Here is a 25,044-nt window from a genome sequence, read left to right as displayed (position 1 = left end):
GGGGCAGAGAAAGGGGGAGAGAAAGAGGGGGAGTAGATTGGGGGAGAGAGTGGAGAAAGAGCGGGAAAGCGAGAGGGGGAGAGTGAGATGGTGAGAGATGGAGGGGGAGAGGGGTGGAGAGAGAGGGGAGAGAGAGATGGGGAGAGGGGGGAGAGACGGGGAGAGTGACGGGGAGAGACGGGGAGAGGGGGGGAGAAAGTGGGGGAAGAGAGATGGGGAGAGTGTGGGGGTGAGTGAGGGGAGAGAGGGCGGGAGAGAGGGGGCAGTGAGCGGGGGGAGAAAGTGGGGAAGAGAGATGGGGAGAGTGTGGGGGTGTGTGAGGGGGGTGAGAGAGAGACGGAGAGAGAGGGGAGAGTGTGGATGGGAGAGAGTGAGGGGGAGAGAGAAGGGGAGAGTGACGGGGAGAGACGGGGAGAGAGAGGGGAGGAAGAGGAAGGGGCGAGGGAGGTGGAGAGAGGGGGATAGAAAGGGGGTGAGAGAGGGGGGACAGAGCGCGTGGAGAGAGAGCGGAGAGAGATTGGGAGACAGATGGAGAAAGAGATGGGGAGAGTGAGAGGGAGAGAGAGGGCAGAGATAAAGGAGGATAGAGATGGTAAGAGTGAGACAGGGGAGAGAGGGGGCGAGAGAGCGGGGGTGAGAGAGCGGAGGTGAGAGAGCGGGGATTGAGAGAGGGGGGGCAGATAGGGTGAGAGGGGGAGAGAGAGGTGGAGAGAGAGAGGGAAAGAGATGGGAGAGAGGGGGAGAGACAGGGGGAGGGAGACGAAGGGGGCGAGGGAGGTGGAGGGGGGTCAGAAAGGGAGTGAGAGAGTGGCAAGAGAGCGTGGGGAGAGAGGGGGGAGAGAGATGGGGAGAGTGATGGGGAAAGAGATGGCGAGAGTGAGATGGAGATAAAGGGGAGAGGGGGGCACGAGAGGGAGTGAAAGAGGCGGGCGAGGGGGATGAGAAGGGGTGAGAGAGAGGGGAGAGAGAGGGGAGAGAGATGTGGGTGAGAGTGGGGGAAGAGAGTGAGGAAAGAGAGTGGGGGAGTGAGAGGCAGAGAGAGAGGGGAGAGGGAGGGGGACAGAGAAGGGAAGAGAGACGGGGAGAGCGACGGAGAGAGGGGGAGAGACGGGGAGAGAGAGTTGGAAGGAGAGGAAGGGGGCGAGGGAGGTGGAGAGGGGGAAAGAAAGAGGGTGAGAGTGTGGGAGAGAGCGGGGAGAGTGAGAGGGGGAGAGAGGTAGGGAATGAGAAATGGAGAGAGAGAGAGGCGAGAGATTTAGGCGACAGAGTTAATGAAAAGCGATGAGGGGAGAGAGAGTTTGAGGGGTAGAGAGAGAGGGTGAGCGGGGTAGAGAGAGATCTGATAGAGACAGGGGATGAGAGAGCGGGGTAGAGAGAGGGGAGAGGGAGGGGGAGAGATGGGGAGAGGAGAGAGGGGTTAGAGGGGCGAGAGTGGGGGACAAAGAGGGGAGAGTCGGGGGGGAGAGAGGGGAGAGAGAGGGGGAGAGCGATGGGGAGGGGGAGAGACGGAGGGGGAGCGAGGGGGAGGGAGATGAATGGAGCGAGGGAGTGGGTTAGGGAAGGGGCAGAAAGGGGGAGATAGTTCGGGGAGAGAGAGGGGAGAGAGATGGGGAGAGAGATGGGGAGAGAGATGGGGAGAGTGAGAGGGAAAGGGAGAGAGAGGGGAGAGTGGGAGTGCAAAAGGAGGCGAGAGAGGCGGGCGAGAGGGGAGCAAGAGGGGGTGAGAGAGGTTCAGAGAGAGAGGGGCGAGGGGGGATAGAGAGTATGCGAGAGAGAGGGGTAGGGAGAGTGGGGAGAGAGAGAAGGGTAGAGAGCGTGGCGAGCGAGGGGGCGAGACGGGGATGAGAAACCGGGCGAGAGAGGGGGAGAGAGAGGGGGATAAAGAGGGGGGAGAGAGAGTGGGGAGAGAGGGGGGATAGGGGGCATAAAGAGAGAGAGTGTGGAGAGAAAGGGGGAAGATAGAGCGAGAGAGAGAGCGGAGAGATAGGGGGGAGAGATAGAGGGAGAGAGAGCGAGAGCGTGGTAGGGGGAGAGAGGGGGGAGGGGGAGAGAGAGAGGGGGAGAATGAGACCGGACGAGTGAGTGGGGGTGAGAGCGTGGGGGCTAGATTGTTGGGTGAGAGAGGGTGGCTCGACAGAGTGGGGCAGAGAGAAGGGGCGAGAGAGAGAGGGGCAGAGGGGGGGAGAGATGGGGGAGAGAGTGGGGGAGAGACCGGAGGAGAAAATGGGGGAGTGAGTGGAGGGAGAGAGTGTGGGGAGAGAGTGTGGGAGAAGGGGTAGTGAGTGAGGGAGAGAGTGGGGGATAGAGTGGGGCAGAGTGAGAGGGTGAGAGAAAGAGTGAGTGAGAGAGGGAGAGAGAAGGGAGAAGGTTCGGTGGCAGAGTGTGGAGAGAGTTAATGAAGAGAGAGGGGGAGAGAGAGTGAGGGGGTATAGAGAGAGGGGGTAGAGAGAGAGGGTGAAGCGCGGGGAGAGCCAGTGAGAGGAGATGAAAGGGGGAGGGAGAGTGAGGTGACAGAGTGAGGGGAGAGAGGGAAGGGCAGAGAGAGAGGGGCTCGAGAGACGGATGTGAGAGAGGGAGAGAGGGAGGGGAGAGAAGGGAGGGGAGAGAACGAGGGGAACTGAGGGTGAGAGAGAGAGAGGAGAAAGAATGGGAGAGAAAGGGAGTGGGGAGGGAGAGGGGGTGAGAGAGGGGGAGATAGAGAGACGGGAGACAGAGGGGAGAGAGAGAGAGAGGGGACAGAGAGGGGGGAGAGAAAGAGGGGGAGAGAGAGAGGGTGGAGAGCGAGAGGGGGAGAGAGTGGGGCGAGAGATTGGGGCGAGAGAGAGGGGGAAAGAGAGAGGCGGAGAGGGAGGGGAAAGAGTGAGGGTGAGAGAGAGGGTGAGAGAGGGGGTGAGAGAGAGGGGCGAGAGGGGAGAGAGGGGGAAGAGGTGGCGAGAGAGGGATGAGAGAGGTTGGAGAGAGGGGAAAGTCAGAGAGCGTGGGAGAGAGTGGGGAGAGAGAGGGGGAGATGTAGAGAGGGGGACAAAGAATGGAAGAGAGAAGATGGAGAGGGGAGAGATAGAGGGGAGAGAGACAGAGAGAGAGAAAGGGTTGAGAGACAGGGGTAGAGAAGTGGAGTAGTGAAAAGGATAAAAAGAGAGGGGGAGAGAAGTGGGATGAGAGAGAGGGCGAGAGAGGGGGACAGAGGGAGTGGGAGAGAGAGAAGGGGAGAGAGGGAGGGCGGAGAGAGTGGGGGAGAGGGAGTAAGGGACAGTGAGTGGGTAGAGAGAGAGAGACAGAGTGAGAGAGAAAGGGGGAGAGAGAGAGGAGGAGGGTGAGTGAAGTGAGAGAAAGGTGAGAGAGAGGGGAGGGAGAGAGGGGGAGAGAGAGGCCACGAGGGAGGGGGGCGAGAGCGGGGTGAGAGAGAGGTGGGAGAGAGAGAGAAGCGGGGGGAGAAACAATGGTGGGGGAGAGAGAGATGTAGGCGAGAGAGAGAGGTGGGGGAGAGAGAGAGGTGAGTGAGAGAGAGGTGTGGGTGAGAGAGGTCGGGGAAAGAGAGAGGGGGAAGAGAGAGGAGGAAAGAGATAGGGGGAAGAGAGGGAAGGGCAGAGAGAAGGAGGGTGAAAGAGGTGAGTAGGGCCAACGGAGAGGGGTCAAGGGAGAGGGCGGAGAGAGGAGGAGGAGAGAGAGGGGGAGAGAGGGGAGAGTGGAGGGGGTGAGAGGGATAGAGAGAGAGGGGGACCGGGGGAGTGAGAGATGGGGAGACAGAGAGGGGGAAAGAGAGCCGGGAGAGAGAGAGAGGAGAGAGAGGAGGCAAGGTAGAGGGAGAGAGAGACGTGAGTGAAACGGGCAGAGAGAGAGGGAGAAAAAGAGGGGAAGGAAGCGAGAAAGCGAGGGGCAAGAGAGGGTGACGAGCGAGAGGGGAGACAGAGGGGGTGTGACAGAGAGAGGGGAGGGAGAGGGGGAGAAAGAGAGGTGAGAGGGGGGAGAGAGAGGGTGGGAGATAGAGTGGGGGAGTGAGTGGGGGGAAGAGTGGGGGGATTGAGTGGGGGGAGAGAGGGTATAGAGAGTGTGGGGAGAGGGGGAGTGAGGGGGTAAACAGTGGGGGAGAGAGAGGGAGGGAGTGAGAGGGGAGGGGAGGGGGAGTGAGGTGACAGAGTGAGGGGGTCAAAAGAGGGGGCGAGCGAGGGGGAGACAGGAAGGGGAGAGAGGGAAGGGGAGAGAGGGAGGGGGAGAGAGGGAGAGGGAGAGGGAGAGACAAGGAGTGGGGAGAGAGTGGGGGAGAGAGAGGGGGGAGAGAGAGGGGGAGAAAGGGAAAGGTGAGAGTGAGGCAAGAGAAGAGGCAAGAGATGGGAAAAGAGAGAGGGAGAGTGAGGGCGAGAGCGAGCGGGGAGCGAGAGACAGAGCGTGGAGAGAGAGGGGGTGGCAGAAAGGGGCGGGGGAAGACGGAGGGGGAAGACAGAGAGCGGGGGAGAGTGGGGAAGAGAGGGGGAGATGGAGATAGAAGAGACGGAGAGAGGTGAGAGGGCAGATGGAGAGGGGCGAGAGTGGATAGAGAGAGGAGAGAGAGACGGGGGTAGAGAGACAGGGGTAGAGAGAGGGGAGTATTGAGAAGGAGAAAGAGAGGGGGTGGAGAGAGAAGGGGCGAGAGAGGGGGGCGAGAGAGGGGGACAGGGGGAGTGGAGAGAGTGAGAGAGAGAGAGTGAGGGGGAAAGAGGCATTGGGAGAGAGAGGGGAGAGAGAGGTGGTGAGAGAGAGAGGTGAGGGAGATAGAGAGGTAAGTGAGAGAGAGGTGGGGGAGAGAGAGGTGGGGGAAAGAAAGAGAGGGGGAAGAAAGAGCGAGGGAAGAGAGAGGGGCAGAGAGAGGGGGAAAGATAAGGGGCGAGATAAGGGGGAGAGATTGGGGGAGAGATCGGGAGAGATAGGGGAGAGGTACCGGGAGAGATAAGGGAGAGAGAAGGGGAGTGAAAAGGGGAAAGAGAAGGGGAAAGATGGGGAGAGAGAGGGGTTAGAGAGAGATGGATTAGAGAGAGAGAGAACGGGACAGAAAGGGGTCGAGTGGAAGGGTCGAGAGAGGGGGTTGATAGGGGGTAGTCGAGTGAGGGTTTTCGAAGGGAGTGGTTGTGAGAGGTGTGTCGAGAGAGGGGGGACAATGAGGGGGTCGAGAGAAGAGGGCTGAGAGAGGGGTGTCGAGAGAGTGGGTCGATAGAGGGAGAGTGAGGGGAGGGGGAGAGAGAGGGGTCAGAGCGTGGGGGAGAGTGAGTGAGGAGAGAGAGTGGTGGGGAGAAAGGGGGCAGAGAGGGGGTAGAGATGGGGGGAAATGAGAGAGAGTGGAGAGAGAGAGAGTGAAGGGTGAGGGATGGGGAGAGCAAGGTGTGAGCAAGAGAGACGGGCGAGAGAGTGGGTGAGCGAGAGACAGACAGGGAGATGTGCAAGTCTGAGTGAGTGAGTGAGGGGACGGAAATGAGAGAGAGTCTGAGAGATCGAGAGAGAGTGCGTGATAAGGGGACAAGAGAGAGAAAGATAGAAAGAGGGGGAGAGCGAGATAGGGAAAGATACAAGGTGAGCTAGAGAGAGAGGGACATGAGTGAGAGGCACGCGAGGGGGGGAGAGAGAGAGTCAGGTGAGAGAGAGGGATGAGGTGGAGAGTGAGTGAGTGGGTGAGAGAGTGTGTGAGGGGAAGAGAGATAGAAAGAGAAGGTGAGAGAGGGGCTGAGAGAGAGAATGAGCGTGAGAGGGTGAGAGATAGATAGTGAGGGAGTGAGAGAGGGGATCGAGAAAAAGAGACAGAGAGTCTGAGAGAGAGAGAGAGAGAGATGACTCAGGGAGGACCAGTCCAGCAGAGGTGAGAACAGGACCCTTACAAGATGGTGGGAATGAAACCGAGAATGTTGCTGTTCCTTACCCAGCTCTGTGTCCATGTCCTGTCTTCCGGGTCTGAATACAGAAGACCACTAAGCCCCTCTGTGCTATTTACTGTGAGTGATCTTACCGGCTGCAGGATCTACTGAACGCTCCAGACCTCCCTCTCCATCTCTCTCTGGCTGACTAAGCATCTTTGATGCAGTAAAGGACGAGACAGGAGTTAGGGAATTCGGCTGAGGCAGGAACATCCTGATTACCTGCAGGTGACAGATAAATAGACAGAATGGGAAGTTAGACTGATGCAGTGAGGTTTACACATGGAGGATCTGGAAAATCCCTGTCTCCATCCCTGGCCTGTGCTGCTGTGTCTCTCTGGAATGGGGAATTCCATTGGCTCAGGATCTGGAGTAGCTGCAAGAGTGAGAGACACTGACAGAGGCAGCAATTAGACCCAGAGAGTGAGGGATACCACATGGTGAGAGACTGAGTGATATCACCAGAGTGCTGGAAGGTATCAGGATCACACAATGGTCATGATGAAAGGGTTGTGATTCATGTTGTGCTGGGATGCGTACTCACTGACGGTTGAACTACGAGTGGGACAGGTGATGGCCTCGTGCTATTCTCACCCGACTGTTCATCCAGATGTTAATGCCGGTGTCCAGTATAACCCATCTAACTGCTGAATATTCTTTCAGGAAGAAAATCTGTTATAGGCAGCGGGTCTGGCCTACACATGATCCAGACCCAGAGCGATGGGGCTGACTCTAAACTGATCTCTGTAATGATCCAGCAAGGCGCTCAGCTCAAGGCCAGCTCGGGGTGGGCATGCGATGCTGGCCAGCCAGAGACAGCAACATCCCATGAGTGAATTAAACATAACACTGCTGGGAGTTGTCTCTTCGGTTCCTTTTATATCTTTCCCCTCTCATCCTGAACCTAGGCCCTTCAGTTCTGCACTACCCCATCCCTGGGAGCAGTGTCCTGGCCAATCATGTCGGTAGGCTTATGGGCAGGACTTTAAGCTGACAGATAGGATGCAGAGGATTCAGGTGAAAGGAGCTTTCCAAATCCAAAAAGAAATGGCAATGTAGCTGAAGACAAGCAGAAAGGAACAAGAAGAGACAGAGTTTAACTGAAACTGTACATCAGTGAATTGGACTGTGACAAGAAATTGTGGAAAGAGTCAATTGTAATGTTCTTTTTTGGACTGGATAAAGTCTCTGCAATAAGGTGGATGGACTGTGGCACAGAGATAAATGAGATTTAGTGGTGACAGGGTGAACAAAAGGTGGAACATGAATGTTCTATTGTACACCTCCTTGAGGGGTGTCAGGGAGTGCAGGATGGGTAACCCTGACAGTAATGGGTAACAAAGGCATTACAGAGAAAGCATTTGACCTCAGATGATGAAGCTGAATCAGTCTGAATGCAGATTCTGGGTAACACGTGCCAAAAACACAAGCAGGAGAACAGTTTAGAGGCTGCCTAACAGCATTTCATTGCTCAGACCTGTTACACATTCCAATGAATTCCTGTGTACTGCAAAGGCACTGTGATAATTCTGGGAGACTTCAGTCTTTGTATAATCTGGGACAGTCACATCGGCAAAAGTGATGTTCTCCAAACTCCTCTTTGAATGTTTGTGTCAGTGTTTCTTTGAATAACACATTGTGCAAACGGCCAGGGAGGTGGCTATCTCAGATCGACCGTTGGGTGATGACGCTGAGGGAAGGAGTAATGTCACACTGAGATATCCTCTGGGAAATTGTAGTGTAGTGGAATTCAGCGAGATGATGGATTTATAATGTGACCATAAAGCACACCCTACAATCACAACCAAAGCTATTGACATGTGTTTGAGAGGAGAACTGACCAAGGTAAACACGGGAAACAGTGAAGTGTATGGCTGGTAATGGACAGTGCGAAACGTTTACAGTCATAGAGATATACAGCACAGAAACAGGGCCTTCGGTTCAACTCATCCATGCCACCCACATATCCTAACATAATCTCATCACATTTGCGAGCACTTGGCCCAAATCCATCTCAACCCTTCCTGTTCGTATACCCATCCAGATGCCTTCTAAATATAGTAATTGTACCAGTCTCCACCACTTCATCTGGCAGGTCATTCAATAAACGCAACACCTCCACATCAAAACGTTGTCCCTTAGGTTCCTTTTATATCTTTCCCCTCTCATCCTGAACCTAGGACCTTCAGTTCTGGACTACCCCACCCCAGGGAAAAGACCTTGTCTGTTAATCCTAACCATGCCTCTCATGGTTTTATAAAATTCCATATGGGTTACCCCTCAGCTGCAGACATTCCAGGGAAAGCAGGCTCAGCCCATTTAACCTCTCCTTGTAGCTCAAATCCTCCAACCCTGGCAGCATCTTTGCAAATCTTTTCTAAGCCCTTTCAATTTACACAATATTCTTCCGAGAGGGAGGAGATAAGAATTTCACACAATATTCCAAAACTGGCTTATCCAATATCCTGTATAGCTACAACATGACCTCCCAACTCCTCTACTCAATGCACTGATCAGTAAACACAAGCATACCAAACACCTTCTTCACTATCCTATCGACCCACAATTCTCCTTTCAAGGAACAATGAACCTGCACTCCAAGGTCTCTTTGTTCAGAAACACTCCCTGGGACATTAACATTTCGTGTATCAGTCCTGCGAAAAGTTGCTTTCCCAAAATGCAGCGCTTCTTATTTATCTGAATTAAGCTCCATCTCCCACTCCTCAGCCCATTGGCCCATCAGTTCACCAAACCATTGTAATATGAAGTAACATTCTTCACTGTCCACTACAACTACAATTTTGGTGTCATCTGCAAACTTACTAACTACACCTGCTGTTTTCACATCCAAATCATTTATATAATTAATGGAAAGTAGTGGACCCAGCACCTATCCTTGTGGCACTCCACTGGTCTCAGGTCTCCAGTCAGAAAAAGCAACCCTCCACAACCACCCTCTGTCTTCTACCTTTAAGCCAGTTTTGTATCCAAATGGCTGGTTTTCCCTGTATTCCGTGAGATCTATCCTTACTCTCCAATCTCCCATGTGGAAACATTTCGAACACCTTACTGAAGTCCATATCACTCACATCCACCGCGCTGCCCTCATCAATCTTTTTGTTACTTCTTCAAAAAACTCAATATCTTGAGACATGATTTCCCACGCACAAAGCAATGCTGACTATCCCCAGTTAGATATTGCCTTTCTAAATACATGTAATTCCTGTCCCTCATGTATCCGTCCTTCAACGTGCCCATGACTGACGTCAGGCGAACCAGTCTGTAGTTCCCTGTTTTGTCCTTACCAGCCTTCTGAAGAGGTGGCACCACGTTTGCCAACCTCCATTCTTCTGGTACCTCACCTGTGAATATTGGTGACAAAAATATCTCAGTAAGAGGCCCAGCAATCACTTCTCTATCTGCCCATAGAGTTCTCGGATACAGCTGATCAGAAATAGGGATTTATCCACCTTTAACCGTTTCAGGACATCCAGCACCTCCTCCTTTGTAATATCGACGTTTTAGAAGATGACGTCATCTATTTCCCAATGCTATTTCCCAAACCATCATCCTATTCTATATCTTCCATGTCCTTCTCTACAGGAAATAAATGTTCAGTATCTCCCCCATCTCCTGCAGCTCCATGTGCAGGCAGTCTTGATCATTGAGGGGCCCTATTCTCTCCCTAGAGACAATTTTGCCCTTTATGCATTTGTAAAAACACTTTGGGTTCTACTTAACCCTATTTGCCAAAGCAATCTCATGTCCCGTATTTGCCCTCCTGATTTCCCTCTATCCCTACACAACATTGCAATCACCCCTCACTGACTAATCCCTATACAACACTGCACTCACCTCCTCCCTGACTGATCCCTACCCAACATTGCACTCACCCCCTCCCTGACAGATCCCAAACCAACACTGCACTCACTTCCTCCCTGACTGATCCCTGCCCAACACTGCAATCTCCCCCTCCCTGACGGATCAGTAACTAACACTGCAATCTCCCCTCCCTGACTGATGCCTACCCAAGACTGTAATCACCCCCTCACTGACTGATCCCTACTCAACACTGCAATCTCCCCTCCCTGACTGATGTCAACCCAACCCTGCAACTCCCCCTCACTGACTGATACCTACACTACACTGCAATCTCCCCTCCCTGACTGATGCCTACCCAATATTGTAAGCTCCACCTTCCTGACTGATCCTTACCCAACATTGCAATCACCCCCTCCCTGACTGATCCCTACCCAACACTGCAATCTACCCCCCGACTGATCCCAACCCAACCCTGCAATCTCCCCCACACTGACTGATCCCTACCGAACACTGCAATCTCACCCTTCCTGACTGATCCCTACCCAACACTGCAATCTCCCCCTCCCTGACTGATCCCAACCCAACACTGCAATCTCACCTCCCTGACTGATCACTACTCAAAACTGCAATCGCCACTCCCTGACTGATGCCGACACACACTGCAATCTCCCCCTCCCTGACTGATCCCTAACCAAGACTTAACCCCACCTCCTTGACTGATCCCTACCCAACACTTCAATCTCCCCCCGACTGATCCCAACCCAACCCTGCAATCTCCCCCTCCCTGACTGATCCCTACCCAACACTGCAATCTCCCCCCCGACTGATCCCAACCCAACCCTGCAATCTCCCCCACACTGACTGATCCCTACCGAACACTGCAATCTCCCCTCGCTGACGGATCCCTACCCAACACTGCAATCTCTCCCCGCGACTGATCGCAACCCAACCCTGCAATCTCCCCCTTCCTGACTGATCCCTACACAACACTGCATTCACCCACTCCCTGACTGATCCCTACACAACACTGCGCTCACCCCCTCCCTGAATACTCCCTACCCAACACTGTAATCTCCCCCTCCCTGACTGATCCCAACCCAACAGTGCAATCTCCCCCTCCCTGACGGATCAGTTACTAACACTGCAATCTCCCCTCCCTGAATGAACCCGACCCAACACTGTAATCACCCACTTCGTGACTGATCCCTACCCATCACTGCAATCTCCCCTCCCTGACTGATGCCTACCCAATACTGCAATCTCCTCGTCCCTGCCTGATCCCTACCCAACACTGCAATCTCACCCTCCCTGACTGATGCCTACCCAACACTGTAATCTCCCTCTCGCTGACTGATCTCAAACCAACACTGCAATCAACCTGACTGATGCCTACCAAAGACTACAATCATCCCCTCCCTGACTGATCCCTATCCAACACTGCACTCACACTCTCCCTGACTGATGCCGACACAACACTGCAATCTCCCCCTCCCTGACTGATCCTGTCACAACATTGTAACCTCCCCCTTCCTGACTGATCCTTATCCAGCATTGCAATCACCCCTCCATGAATGATCACTACTCAACACTGCAATCGCCACTCCCTGACTGATGCCGACACAACACTGCAATCTCCCCCTCCCTGACTGATCCCTACCCAACACTTCAATCTCCCCCCGACTGATCCCAACCCAACACTGCAATCTCCCCCTCCCTGACTGATCCCTACACAACACTGCAATCTCCCCCTCCCTGACTGATCCTGTCACAACATTGTAACCTCCCCCTTCCTGACTGATCCTTATCCAGCATTGCAATCACCCCTCCATGAATGATCACTACTCAACACTGCAATCGCCACTCCCTGACTGATGCCGACACAACACTGCAATCTCCCCCTCCCTGACTGATCCCTACCCAACACTTCAATCTCCCCCCGACTGATCCCAACCCAACACTGCAATCTCCCCCTCCCTGACTGATCCCTACACAACACTGCAATCTACCCCTCCCTGACTGATCCTGACACAACAGTGTAACCTACCCCTTCCTGACTGATCCTTATCCAGCATTGCAATCTCCCCCTCCCTGACTGATCACTACCCAATACTGCAATCATCACCATCCTGACTGATTCCTGCCCCAAACTGCAATCACCACCGCCAGACTAATCCCCAGGCAACACTGCAATCTCACCCTCCCTGACTGATCCCTACCGAACACTGCAATCACCCCTCCCTGCCTGATGCCTACACAACACTGTAATCTCCCCCTCGCTGACTGAACTCAAACCAACATTGCAATCAACTCCTCCCTGACTGATGCCTACCAAAGACTGCAATCACCTCCTCCCTGACTGATCCCTATCCAACACTGCACTCACACTCTCCCTGACTGATGCCGACACAACACTGCAATCTGCCCCTCCCTGACTGATCCCTAACTAGACTTAAAAGACCCCCTCCCTGACTGATCCCTACCCAACACTGCAATCTCCCCTCCCTGACTGATCCCTACCCAACACTGAAATCTCACCCCCTCATTAACTGATCCCGACCCAACACTCCAATCTCCCCCTCCCTATCTGATGCCTACCCAACCCTGCAATCTCTCCCTCCCTTACTGATCCCTACACAACACTGCACTCACCCCGTCCCTGACTGATCCCTACCCAACACTGTAATCTCCCCCTCCCTGATTGATCCCTACCCAACACTGCAACCTACCCCTCCCTGACTGATCTCTATCCTACAATGTAATCTCCCCCTCCCTGACTGATCCCTCCCCAACACTGTAATCTACCCCTCCCTGACTGACCCCTAGTCAACACTCCAATCTCCCCCTCCCTGACTGATCCCCACCCAACAAAGTCATCTCCCCCTCCTGACCCAACTCTCCCAGATCAGGACAAAGAGATGCAGGTATTAATAATTAATCCTGTCCTTTGTGTATTTGAGCTGAAAATGTGTTGCTGGAAAAGCGCAGCAGGTCAGGCAGCATCCAAGGAACAGGAGAATTGACGTTTCCGTCATCAGCCCTTCTTCAGAAAATTCCTGAAGAAGGGCTGATCCCCGAAATGTCGATTCTCCTGTTCCGTGGATGCTGCCTGACCTGCTGCGCTTTTCCAGCAACACATTTTCAGCTCTGATCTCCAGCATCTGCAGTCCTCACTTTCTCCTTTGTGTATTTGACTGTGGCAACATTGAGATAACACTATGTGCTGTCAATCTCCAGAGTGTTCGATGGGGCACTTCGAGGAAGCTTTCCTCCAGATCTAAGTCCATTCTCAAACTAATCTGGGATATTTACATGAGAACCGTTTCAGTGAAGATTCACTTTGAATCCTTTCTGTGCCTTACTGTAGTTAGCTGGGAACACTGATAACCTGGGCAGCACTGTTCCTGGGAAGTTTGATGGGAGTCAGATTAAATAGAGATTTCTGGGTCCCATTACTTCATATGGAAGAGATAAAGTCCCACAAGTGCACATTGAGATGCTGATGGTGTTGTCCAGTTATTTCTAAAAACAAGGTAAACAACCCAACCAGAATGTTCGCAGTGAGGTGACAGTGGGGGAGCACTTGGAACCAGTGACCACAGTTCTATTAATATTGTAATCATTGTGGAGTGAGTCAAAATGTTCCCCAGGTGCTAGTTCGACATTGGGGCAAAGCACATTTTGACGGAATTAGCCAGAAGCTTGCAGGGGTTGGGTTGAGAAGTTTGTTTGCAGGCAACTGGACCTCTGGTAGGTGGAAGTTCTTTAAATGTGGGACAGCTACAGTTCAAGATCTGTCCGTTCCTGTGAGTGTGAAGAGCAAGGTTAGCAGGAATAAGGAACCCTGGATGACAAGAGACATTGAGGCTTTAACCAGAAAAAAAGCAGGCATGGCTCAGGTACAGGCAGCTGGGGTCAAGGGAATCCCTGGTGATACATAGGGGACAGAAGAGTTTACTGAAGAAGGGAATCAGGAGGGCAGATGACCTTGGCTGAGAAGATTTGGGTGAATCCAAAGAGATTCTTGAAGGACAATGAAGGAAAAAGAATATCTATAGAGAGACTAGGACCCCTCAAGAACCAAAGTGGACATGTTTGTGCAGAATCGCAGGAGTTATTTCTCCTCTGTTTTGACCGTGGAGAAGGACATGAAGGCTTGGGAATTTGGGGAAGTTAGTGATGATCTCTTGGGGACAGTCCATATCACAGGAGAGGAAGTGTTGAATGCATTCGAATGTATGAACATGGAAAAATCTCCTGATCCTGACCAAACATATTCAACAACACTGCAAGAGGCGAGAGAAGAAATTGTGGGGTCCCTGGCTGATCTTTTTGCATCATCGTTAGCCACGGGTGAGGTCCCAAAGATTGGAGGTCAGCAAATGTTGTGCCCTTATTCGAGAAGGGCTGCAAAGAAAAAACTGGAACATGAAATCAGACAGCCGAACGTGTGTGGTCAGTAAGTTACTTGAGAAGATTCTGAGAGATTAGATGTACATGCATTTGGAAATACAGATTTTGATTGGGAGTAGTCAGCATAGCCTTGTGCGTGGGAGACCATGCCTCACAAATTTGTTAGCGTTCTTTGATGAAGTGATCAGGAAGTTTGACGAACAGACTCTACAGATGTGTAGACATGTAGACTCTACAGATTTCAGTAAGGTGTTTGATAAGGTTCCGCATGGTACCTTGCTCTGGAAGGTTAGATCGCATGAAATCCAGGGGGCGTTGGCAAACTGGGTACACAACTGGCTTGATAGCAGGAAGCAGAGGGTAACAGTCAGACTGGAGGCCTGTGACTAGTGGGGTGCTTCAGTGGTCATAGAATCATAGAATCCCTCCTCTGTGGAAACAGGCCCTTCAGCCCAACAAGTCTTATGGCCCTCTGAAGATTATTCCACACAAACCTATTCCCCTACCATGTTAATCTACGTTTTCCCCTGACTAATGCAACTTACTTACACATCCATGAACACTATAGGCAACTGAGCATTGCCAGTTTACCTGACCTGCACATCTTTGGTTTGTAGGAGGAAACCGGACCACCCAGAGGAAAGCCACGCAGCCACGGGGAGAATGTACAAACTCAGTTGGTGTTGCATGATGTCTCAGTTATTGTCACTACTGCCGCAAAGTGCCAAGGACCCGGGTTGGACCCCAGCCTCGGGTGACTGTGTGGAGTTTACACATTCTCCCTGTGTCTGCGTGGGTTTCCTTTGGGTGCTCCGACTTCATCCTACAATCCAAAAATGCGCAGGTCAGATGAATTGGCCAGGCTAAATTGTCCATAGTGCTAGGTGCATTCGTCCAGGGTAAATATTGGGTAAGGACAATGGCTTTAGGTGGGTTATACTTCAGCAGGTCAGTGTGGATTTGTTGGGCCAAATGGCCTGTTTCCATACTGTAGGAAATCTAACCCTAACAGGATCTAAGCCACACAAACCATCCTGTGAGGGTGGAATTGAACCCAGAACCACAGTACTGTGAGGCAGCAGTGCGAACCACTGAACCACTGTGCCACTGATCTGGTCAGTGCTAGGCCCATTGCTTTTTGTTATCTCTATCGATGATTTGGATGAGGATGTTTAAGGCATGATTAGAAAGTTTTCAGATTACACTAAATTACGTGAGGGAGATTCTCATCAATTGCAACAGGGCCTTGATCAGCTGGGGAACTGGGCTGAGAAATGGCAAATGGAGTTTAATACAGACAAGGGCGAGATCTTGTATTTTGGAAAGACAAATCAAGACAGGGGTTTCATGGTGAATGGTAGGGCTTGAAGGAGTGTAGTGGAGCAGAGAGACCTTGGATTCCAGGAGCACGGTTCTCTGAACTCAGGGAGACAGGGCAGTGAAGAAGGCTTTTGGCACACTGGGCCCTTCACCAGTCATCGAAGTTGGATAGTTCTGTTGTAGTTGTGCAGGATGTTGGTGAGGCCGCACTTGGAATATTGTGTTCAGTTTTACCCACCTTGCTATAGGAAGGATGTTATTAAACTGGAAAGAGTGCAGAAGAAATTTACAAGGATGTTGCCAGAACTCAACTAGACAGTTATAGAGAGACAAGTTAGGACATTTTCTTTAGTGTGTAAGAGACTGACGGTGGGGGTGGGGGTGAGGAATGTCCTTATAGAGGTGTATAAGATCATGGGAGGCATGGATAAGGTGAATGCCCTCAGTCTTTATCCAAGGTTTGGGAATCGAGGACGAAAGGGCATCAGTTTAAGGTAAAAGAGGAAAGATTATCAGGGAACCTAAGGGTTTTACCCAGACGGTGGTACTCATACCGAATGAACTACCAGTGGAAGTATTCGAGGAGGATACATTTAATAACATTTAAAATACACTTGGACAAATACATGGAGAGGAACGTATTGGAAGGATATGGGCCAAGTGCAGGGAAATGGGGTTAGTGTGGATGGTTCAGTTTGGGCCAAAGAGCCTGTCTCCATGCTGCAGAACTCTATGACTCTATGAACATACCCAGGTTTCCCATAATACAGAGGCGACCAAAGCAACACGAACACGAGCCGGTACAAATGTGAAACAGTCCTGTAGAATTTGGCAGGAAGCCAGCCTGGCCGTGCAGTGAAGGATTCCTGGTACAGGAGCTGTGGTGAGATGCCCAAAGAGAACTGGGGAAGGAAGCTGGAAAGCTCACTCCACTGCCGATAGCCTGGAGGACCCCCGGCTGGGATAAGGCAGCTGGGATCCGGTCACCCCGGGGAAACCTACAGGCTGTGACCGAGCTAGGTCTCCTACACAATGAGCAGGACAGAACGTTGCAGGAAAATCTCACCCACATGGGACTACTCCAGTTACAATTGGGAAGAGTCCACTCCAGTGAAAGGAGGGTCTCTGGGGATGGGGAGGCAGCCTCAGGTTACATTGACAATCTGGAAGAACAGTGTAGGGAGCTCCAAGCAGCTGCATGGGTCCTGTACACCTGCAACATGGAGCAACACACATCAGGCCCTAGTAGAAGGTGCCAGGAGCAAAAACAATCCCTCGGGAACCAGGACTCCTCCCAGAATGGGATGGTGTGTGCCTTTGGGGTTCTACCTCCCCAGGGAGATAATGACAGGCCCCACACTGACACATCCACACCCTCCCACAGATGGGGTCTCCCACTGCCTGTCTCCCAGGTAACTGCACCTTTTGCCCCGAGCCCTGAGACACATTCGAACTCAGATTCCATGAACCCTGTGGTTAACCAGTGTCAAACAGCTGATGGTCTTACTCCATATACAACCATTCCAGGTACCCAGCTGGTGGGCAGCACCAAAACGATCCCGTCTCGGTCCCAGATGCATGTTTGGATGAGATTGACCGACAGTCTGTCATACACAGAGTGGATGCTGAGGAGCAAACTAAATTAATCGACATGTGTCCACGTCCAACAGGCCATCCAGCTATCACTGAGGGCCAACAGCTCGGGAGGGGCATCCGTGATGTGATGAAATAAGCCGTCCTCACTGCTAGAGGGCAGGATAAGGCAGATTCTGTAGAGTCGCTACATAGCTGCAGAACAACAACCAGCGGATTGTCCCTCCCCTCCCCCCGTCAGCTTCCCCCGGAGACTCTGGGGCCTTTTTCTGGGCTTTCAGGGATATGACCTGCACCTCTCTTCGCAATGAGAAACTGGGCCCGAGCCTTTGTCTCCCATGTCTCAGAAAGAAGGAGGGACACCTTGGGATTCGACCCCTCAGATGGCCTCTGTAATGAGATTCTAGATTAGAGTGGTGCTGGAAAAGCACAGCAGTTCAGGCAGCATCCGAGGAGCAGTAAAATCGACGTTTCGGGCAAAAGCGCTCCATCAGGAATACAGGCAGAGAGCCTGAAGGTTGGAGAGATAAATGAGAGGACAGTCGGTGTGGGGGGAAAGTAGCATAGAATACAATAGATGAGTGGGGATGGGGATGAAGGTGATAGGACGGGGGGGAGGGTGGAGTGGATAGGTGGAAAAGAAGATAGGCAGGTAGGACAGGTCATGGGACAGTGCTGAGCTGCAAGTTTGGAACTGGGGTAAGGTGGGGGAAGGGGAAGTCGACATTGATGCCCTGGGGCTGAAGTGTTCCGAGGAGGAAGATGAGGCGTTCTTCCTTCAGGCGTCTGGTGGTGAGGGTGAGGCGGTGAAAGAAGCCCAGGACCTTCATGTCCTTGGCAGAGTGGGAGGGGGAGTTTAAACGTTGGGCCACGGGGTGGTGGGGTTGATTGGTTCGGGTGTCCCAGAGATGTCCCCTAAAGTGCTCAGCTAGGAGGCGTCCAGTCTCCCCAATGTAGAGGAGACCGCATTGGGAGCAATGGATACAATAAATGATATTGGTTGGTGTGCAGGTAAAACTTTGATGGATGTGAAAGGCTCCTTTAGGAACTTGGATGGAGGTGAGGGAGGAGGTGTGGTTGCAGGAGGCTTGGGCCTTCTGCTACTTAATTGCTGAATACGAAATAAACTTTAGGGATTTCCACATTGTGTTACAGGAGCTCAAGGATCACAAGCGATTGGTCGTGTTTCCCCGAGAACTGGTGTATGGTCGTGAGATACTGAGCACACAGCCCGGACAAGGGGTCAGAGTTCAGACAGTGTTACCTCAGGAAGCCCATCAGGAAAAATTCTTAGAAACAAAATTAAAAACGGGCTGAGACCAGGAGGGAAGGCTCCTCCCACAGCTTGTCCCATGCACATCAGGCTCTTGTAATGGGCTAGTCAGTAAACTCACAGGGAATTCCTTGTTCACTAACATTTACCATAAAACTGACACTCATCATAATAAATGCATCAGGTGTACACTAAGCAGAATGGCGTCCTTCCTCATTAAAATTATTATGCTCCCAACTGGCCCACAGGATAATGGGATGAAGGGCTGGGAAATATGAGGGAAAACCCAGAACAGTAATTAACAGATGAATGAAAATAATGATGTAGCCACGGTATACAAGGCAGGAGTGTGACCGGTCAGTACGTTGACTTTGCTAATTTGGAGAATAAACTCAGAATCCTGACCCAACAACTCTCTAATAATCCTGGGAATGACTGAATAAAGGAAACCCAGGGGAGAATGCAGGTAAGTGGAGTTGAAATGCCCATCAGCCATGATTGAATGGCGGAGTGGACTCGATGGGCCGAATGGCCTTACTTCCACTCCTATGTCTTATGGTCTTATCTTCAGACCATGGGACAACTAGTGGAACATCAGGTTAACCATCACTTAGAGACCAAACTGGAGGGTCACACCAAAACGATTAACCAAATCATCCAGGACCCAAGCAGAGGTGACGGTGAGCAGTAAAACCACACCCTGTGCAGTATCTACGGTAACGGGATGATGGAACAGCTGAAGAAGGAACTCAGGCGGGCCAGCCAAGGGAAAATCCCATCCTGGATTCGTGACAAAGAGCGTAAATATTTGTTCCAGGAGAACACCTGCACGAACATCTCTCACTGTGAGTGACCAACGGCTGGGTTAATAACAGATGCCAGGACACTCTCGATGGGACACCTGGGCTTGGTACGAGGGATTCCAATTAACCCAAGTGACCAAAGTTAGGATGAAATCCAAATTATCAGAGTTGTATAAAACAAGGTATTTGGATGGGCTACCATGATTACCTCCCACTTACTGTGGAGATAGAGGGAACATTGACAGGGACCATACTTACGTAATGTGAAGGACCAGGTCATACCATGACATTCCCATAGCCTGTTATCCAAGAATTCGGCTCCTCTCACATCGGCTGTGGTCCTAACTGCACTCACCTTGATACATCTCGGGATACCGGTGGTTAGGATTGCAGGCTGTAACAGATGGGTACGATCATGGTGAATAATGCCTGGACACACCCCCAGGGGCTGGAAGGGAGATGGAACTACCCGGGTGATCACTTTAGTTTCATTCATTTGCATTGTTTGAGGGTTCCTGGCTGGGCCAGTATTGATTTCCTGCCCATAGTTGGCATTACAACAGATTGGCCATGTTAAATTGCCCATTGTGTCAAGGGATATTCGGGCTAGCTGGAATAGCCAGAGGAAATGCGGGGTTTCAGGGACATCATCGAGGGATTGGGTCTGACTTGGATTCTCTTCAGAGGGTCATTGTGGACTCAGTGGGTGGAACGGCCTGATTCTGTGTTGTCAAGATTTTTTGATATCACTTATCAGCCATAAGACCATCAGTTTGGCCAATGTACACAATGGCTATTGCACAGACAGCTGTTTACTCTGACAACAAGCATAACCAACTAAAAAAAATAGGTTTGTAATTTATTGCATAAGCTTCTTTTCTTTCCATTCAAGTGGATGAGTTGGGGGAGATGTCACAAACTCCTGGCTAAAACACAGATAGACAGCCAAGGTTTATTGGCCAAGGAAATCTTGCAAATCAGAAAACCCGCACACCAGGCACAGCACAAACACAGCATAATGTAAAAGGCAACAGTTATTCTGGACAGACGTTTCCAACAAACAAATGAGGGCCCAGACAGGAAGGCACCGGTTCCTGCTACACAAAGAAACTAACAGGAATAAGCCATCCAAATGATTGGCAATGCTTCAAACTATTAACGGATTCTCCTAATTGGCCACAATGATCGAAAGTTCCTGAAAACCATCCAGAAATGAATAAAAACAGGGTTCATCTGCAGATTGATTGCCCGAATCTCTGGAGGCCTTCTGAGGAGACCAGCATGGCAAGAGACAGAGACCATCTGACTATCTAGAGAGAGAGAGCAAGAGAGAAAAGAGTTTGGCAGACCCAGAGGCAAAACCACGGAGAGAGAGAGAGAGAGAGAGAGAGAGAGAGAGAGAGAGAGAGAGAGAGAGAGGCTGAAGCAAAACCCAGGAGCATGGGAGAGAGGGAATATGAAAAACCATCGAGAGAGAGTGGAAACCAACTGGAATAACGAGTGTCACCCCTTCAGTCTGTCCATGTTTTAACTCCTGATTGTCTCAGTCTGACTTCCCCTTCTCTCCCTCTCTCTGTCCTCTCTCCCTCTGCCCTTCTGTCTCTCTCTCTCTGTCTGTCTTTCTCTCACTCTCTCCCTTTCCCTGTCTCTCTCTGCCCATCTTTCTCCTACACCCCTTCTCCATCGCCACTCTCTCGATCTCTCTCTCCCTTTTTCTCACCATCCCTTTCTGTTATTCACTATTTCAAACCTGAAAGATCTCACCTAATTTTGAACCTCCTCAAAAATACAATGCCCCCCATTTTCACTCTCCTCCCAAATATCCCCTTCCCCAAATATCTTCCCTCCCAAATAATTGCCCCACCAATTATTTTGCTGCCCCCAACATTGCTGTGAGCCCCACTCCCTGGGGCAGAGGGAAATGAGTGGAAAAGTGTGGACCTGGAAAAGCCCAGCAGGTCAAGCCTGAACCATCGACTCTCCTGGCTGACCTGCTGTGCTTCCCCAGCTCCACACTTTGTAACTCTGAGTCTCCAGCATCTGCAGTCCTCACTTTCTCACCCAGGTAAATGAGTCTGGTTTGGCTGACTGGCCTGTGGCTGTTTTCATGCACAGCCAGTTCCCAGTGCCAGAATTACAGGTTTGCATCACATATGGAGTCTTTTCTGCCCATTCTCCCTCCTCCCCCATTAAATGATCCTGGTCCTGTTCAGGAACCTCAGTATTGGCCCCTGAATGGCCTCACTGGCTATCCTTTCTCTGGAGACCTCTTCTCTGTCCTGTCTCAGACTTTGCATCTCATGCTATCCCTCCCTCAATTTCTCCCTCTCTCTCTCTGACAACAGATCCTCCTTTCTCCACCAACCCCAAAACCCCATCAAACACTCCTCCTGTCTCTGGCTGTCCCACTCCCTCCCTGTCCCCCACTCTCCCCCTTCCCATGTAGACCCACAGGTCCTGGGCTGGAGGATATGGTCTCTCTCCTCACTTTCTCCATCCCCACTCTCTTCATGTCTCTTTCTCTCTTTTTGTAACCCTCCCCTTCTCTTTTGCTTGATTTGAGACTCAATGAGGAAAGGAATTTATGTCCCTTACACTCACCCCCTCCCCACAGTCGGGGTAAAACCAGGAAGAGACCAAAGAAAGGTTGATCCCCTGCATTAACTGTACTGCATCCAGCGACAAAGAGACAAACTCTTCTCAATGCACCTTCCCCAGTCACTGGGACAGAGCAGAGAGGTCCAGGGAGAAAGAGGAAGAGAAACTACAAGAGATAAAGAGAGATGAACAGACAGACAGTGAAAGGGAGGGAGAGAACAAGAGAAAGACAGGCAGACAGAGGGAGGGAGAGAAGGCGAGAAGAACTGAAAGTGAGCAGGAGAGAGGCAGAGAGAGAAAGGGGGGAGAGAGAGAGTAAAATCCCAGGAAGAGAAATACAATGTCAGACAGATACAAGGTGAAAAAGGGAAGGCGAAGACATGGAGAGAAGGCCAGATAGACAACAAGAGAGAAAAACCAGGGAGAGATAGAGGACAGAGTGATAGGGAGGAGTTGCAGCAGCAGAGTGATAGTGCTGAGAGAGTTTGGTGGTGGTGGGGGGTCTGCGGCGATGCAGCCAGAATGATGTACAGACAAGAATAGCAAGATCCCACAGAGCTGAGAGAAAGTTGCAGAAAGAGATGAGCAAGATGTTGGTTTTGTAAAAGATTGAATGATTCAGCATTCCTGAAAAACATGGTGCGGTGACAAAGTGGCAGTGTGTTGAAAGAAGGGAATCTACAGGGAAATGTCAACAGGGCAGAGATATGAAGGATGTTGTGAGATAGGGATTGAAGGAAATATGTGGGGGGGACAGCTGGGAACACAGAAATATACACGAGAGCTCTCATGGAAGTGGGAAGCAGTGAGATCGGTGGGATCAGACTGTGCAGCTGCCCCCTCTCTAGCATTTTGCGCCTTTGTCTCTCCTTAGTGTAGAGCTCACCCCTTGTGGTAAAATTCCCAGAAACAGTCTGAATTCGTGTGTGTGTGTGCATTTGCGTGTCTGTGTCTGTGTGTGCGTGTGCACCTGTATGCGTGTGTGTGTGCGTGTGTTCACTCTCTCTGGTTCCAGCTTCTGTCTGATGATTCCTTATAGCAGAATAATTTGATTCTCTCTGTCTTTGCACTGTCCTGGTTTCAGCTCCCAAATCAAATGCTAAATCATTCACGATCCTATTGAATATTAGAGCAGGCTCGAGGGGCTGAATGGTCTCCTCCTGTTCCTATTTCGGATGGTCTTATGTTCTTAACACTACCTCCCAGCTCTTGGCCCCCACACTGGAGGTTATGACTCCACAAGGCCCTGATCTGTAGAGTGCTGCACTCTTCCGTGAGTCTCGGAGGGAACCAGCCTTATTTGGAATGGAGTTGCAGCCTTTCAGTAAGAAGTGAAATCTCATTGAGATTCCCCTCAGTCTCTCACTGTAAGGTGGAGCAGGCCAGTCTTGGGGAAGCAAACAGCAGCTCCATTTCAGAAGGCCACGTGGGAGGGGCTTGTTTCCTTCATCAGCTTACTCTGCTCTCCTTTCTGGGTTAGGGTGGGGGCCGAATGGCCTTGCTCGTGGCTCCTATTGAGGTGCAGGCTGGCAATGATTGGGTTATACAGAGCGTGCCCCTGAGTGAGGTCGGTTGGCTCAGTTGGCTTACCACACTAGCTGAAGTTACTCTGAAGGACTCTCCTTCCCAACCTGTCCCCTCAGCTGGGCCATGGTGACACTCTGATTAAATCCCCACCAGACACCGGTCTCTAATGAGGAGCTGTCCAATGCTCTGGTAAGACTATGGTGACATTACATTGGTTTGTACCTGGGGGACTGTGTGCAGGACTAGTTACTGCATTTCCAGAGGGATGTTAGTGTGTGGGGAGGTTTACTGGATGAATCCCCACCGGAATGAACAGCACTCTCTTTCCTCCAGTTAAGACACTCTTGCAGCTTTTGTGTCTTTGGAGACACAAGGACCAATTCACATGAAACAGCAGCTGGATTTTATATTCATGGGCACCTGATAAGATTGGCTAGTTTACACACACTCGCTCTCACACACACATACGCACACAGACACACGCTCCCTCAAACACACACAGACACACCCTCACACACACATACACATAGGCACAACTCTCTCTCACACACACAGGCACACTCTCACACACACATACACACAGACACACGCTCCCTCAAACACACACAGACACAGTCTCAGACACACATACACATAGGCACAACTCTCTCACACACACATACACAGACACACTCACACACACAGACACAATCTCTCTCTCACACATACACACAGACACACTCTCTTTTTCAGACGCACACAGGCACACTATCTCTCTCTCACAAACACACATAGAACACACACTCACACACACAGACACACTCTCTCACACACATATACACACACTCTCTCTCACATGCACACACTCTCACTCTCTCACATACACAGACTCTCTCTCTCACACATGCACACACACTTTCTCTCACTCACATACACACAGACACTCTATCTCACACACATGCACACAGGCACACACTCTCTCACACACACATACACACAGACACATGCTCCCTCAAACACACACAGACACACTCTCACACACACATATGTGGAACTTGTTCAAGGAGCAACTATTGAGTGTCCTTGATAAGTACGTACCTACCAGACAGGGAGGAAAGGGTCGTGTGAGGGAACCGTGGTTTAATAGGGAATTGGAATCTCTTGTTAAATGGAAGAGGGCGGCCTTTGTAAAGATGAGGCGTGATGGTTCAATAGGGGCGATTGAGAGTTATAAGGTAGCCCGGAAGGACCTGAAGAGAGAGCTAAGAGCAGCAAGGAGGGGACATGAAAGGTCCTTAGTTGGTAGGATTAGGGAAAACCCTAAGGCTTTCTATAGGTATGTTAGGAATAAAAGAATGACTAGGGTAGGAATAGGTCCAATCAAGGATAGTAATGGGAAGCTGCGTGTGGAGGCTGAAGAGATTGGGGAAGCACTGAATGAATACTTTTCGTCAGTATTCACTCAGGAACAGGACATTGTTGTCGATATGAATACTGAGGCACGAATAAGTAGAATGGATGGCTTTGAGATATGTAGAGAAGAGGTGTTGGAAATTCTGGCAAGGGTGAAAATAGATAAGTCCCCTGGGCCTGATGGCATTTATCCTAGGATTCTCTGGGAAGCAAGGGAGGAGATTGCAGAGCCATTGGCCTTGATTTTTGTGTCCTCTTTGTCTACAGGAGTAGTGCCAGAGGACTGGAAGCTAGCAAACGTGGTTCCCTTGTTCAAGAAGGGGAGTAGGGATAATCCTAGTAACTATAGGCCAGTGAGTCTCACTTCTGTTGTGGGCAAAGTCTTAGAGAGAATTGTAAGGGATAGGATTTATGCACATCTGGATAA

Source organism: Chiloscyllium punctatum, chromosome 16, assembly GCF_047496795.1.
Source record: "Chiloscyllium punctatum isolate Juve2018m chromosome 16, sChiPun1.3, whole genome shotgun sequence".
Taxonomy (NCBI): domain Eukaryota; kingdom Metazoa; phylum Chordata; class Chondrichthyes; order Orectolobiformes; family Hemiscylliidae; genus Chiloscyllium; species Chiloscyllium punctatum.
The sequence above is the reverse complement of the archived record's forward strand: the minus strand, read 5'-3'. Positions refer to the sequence as shown.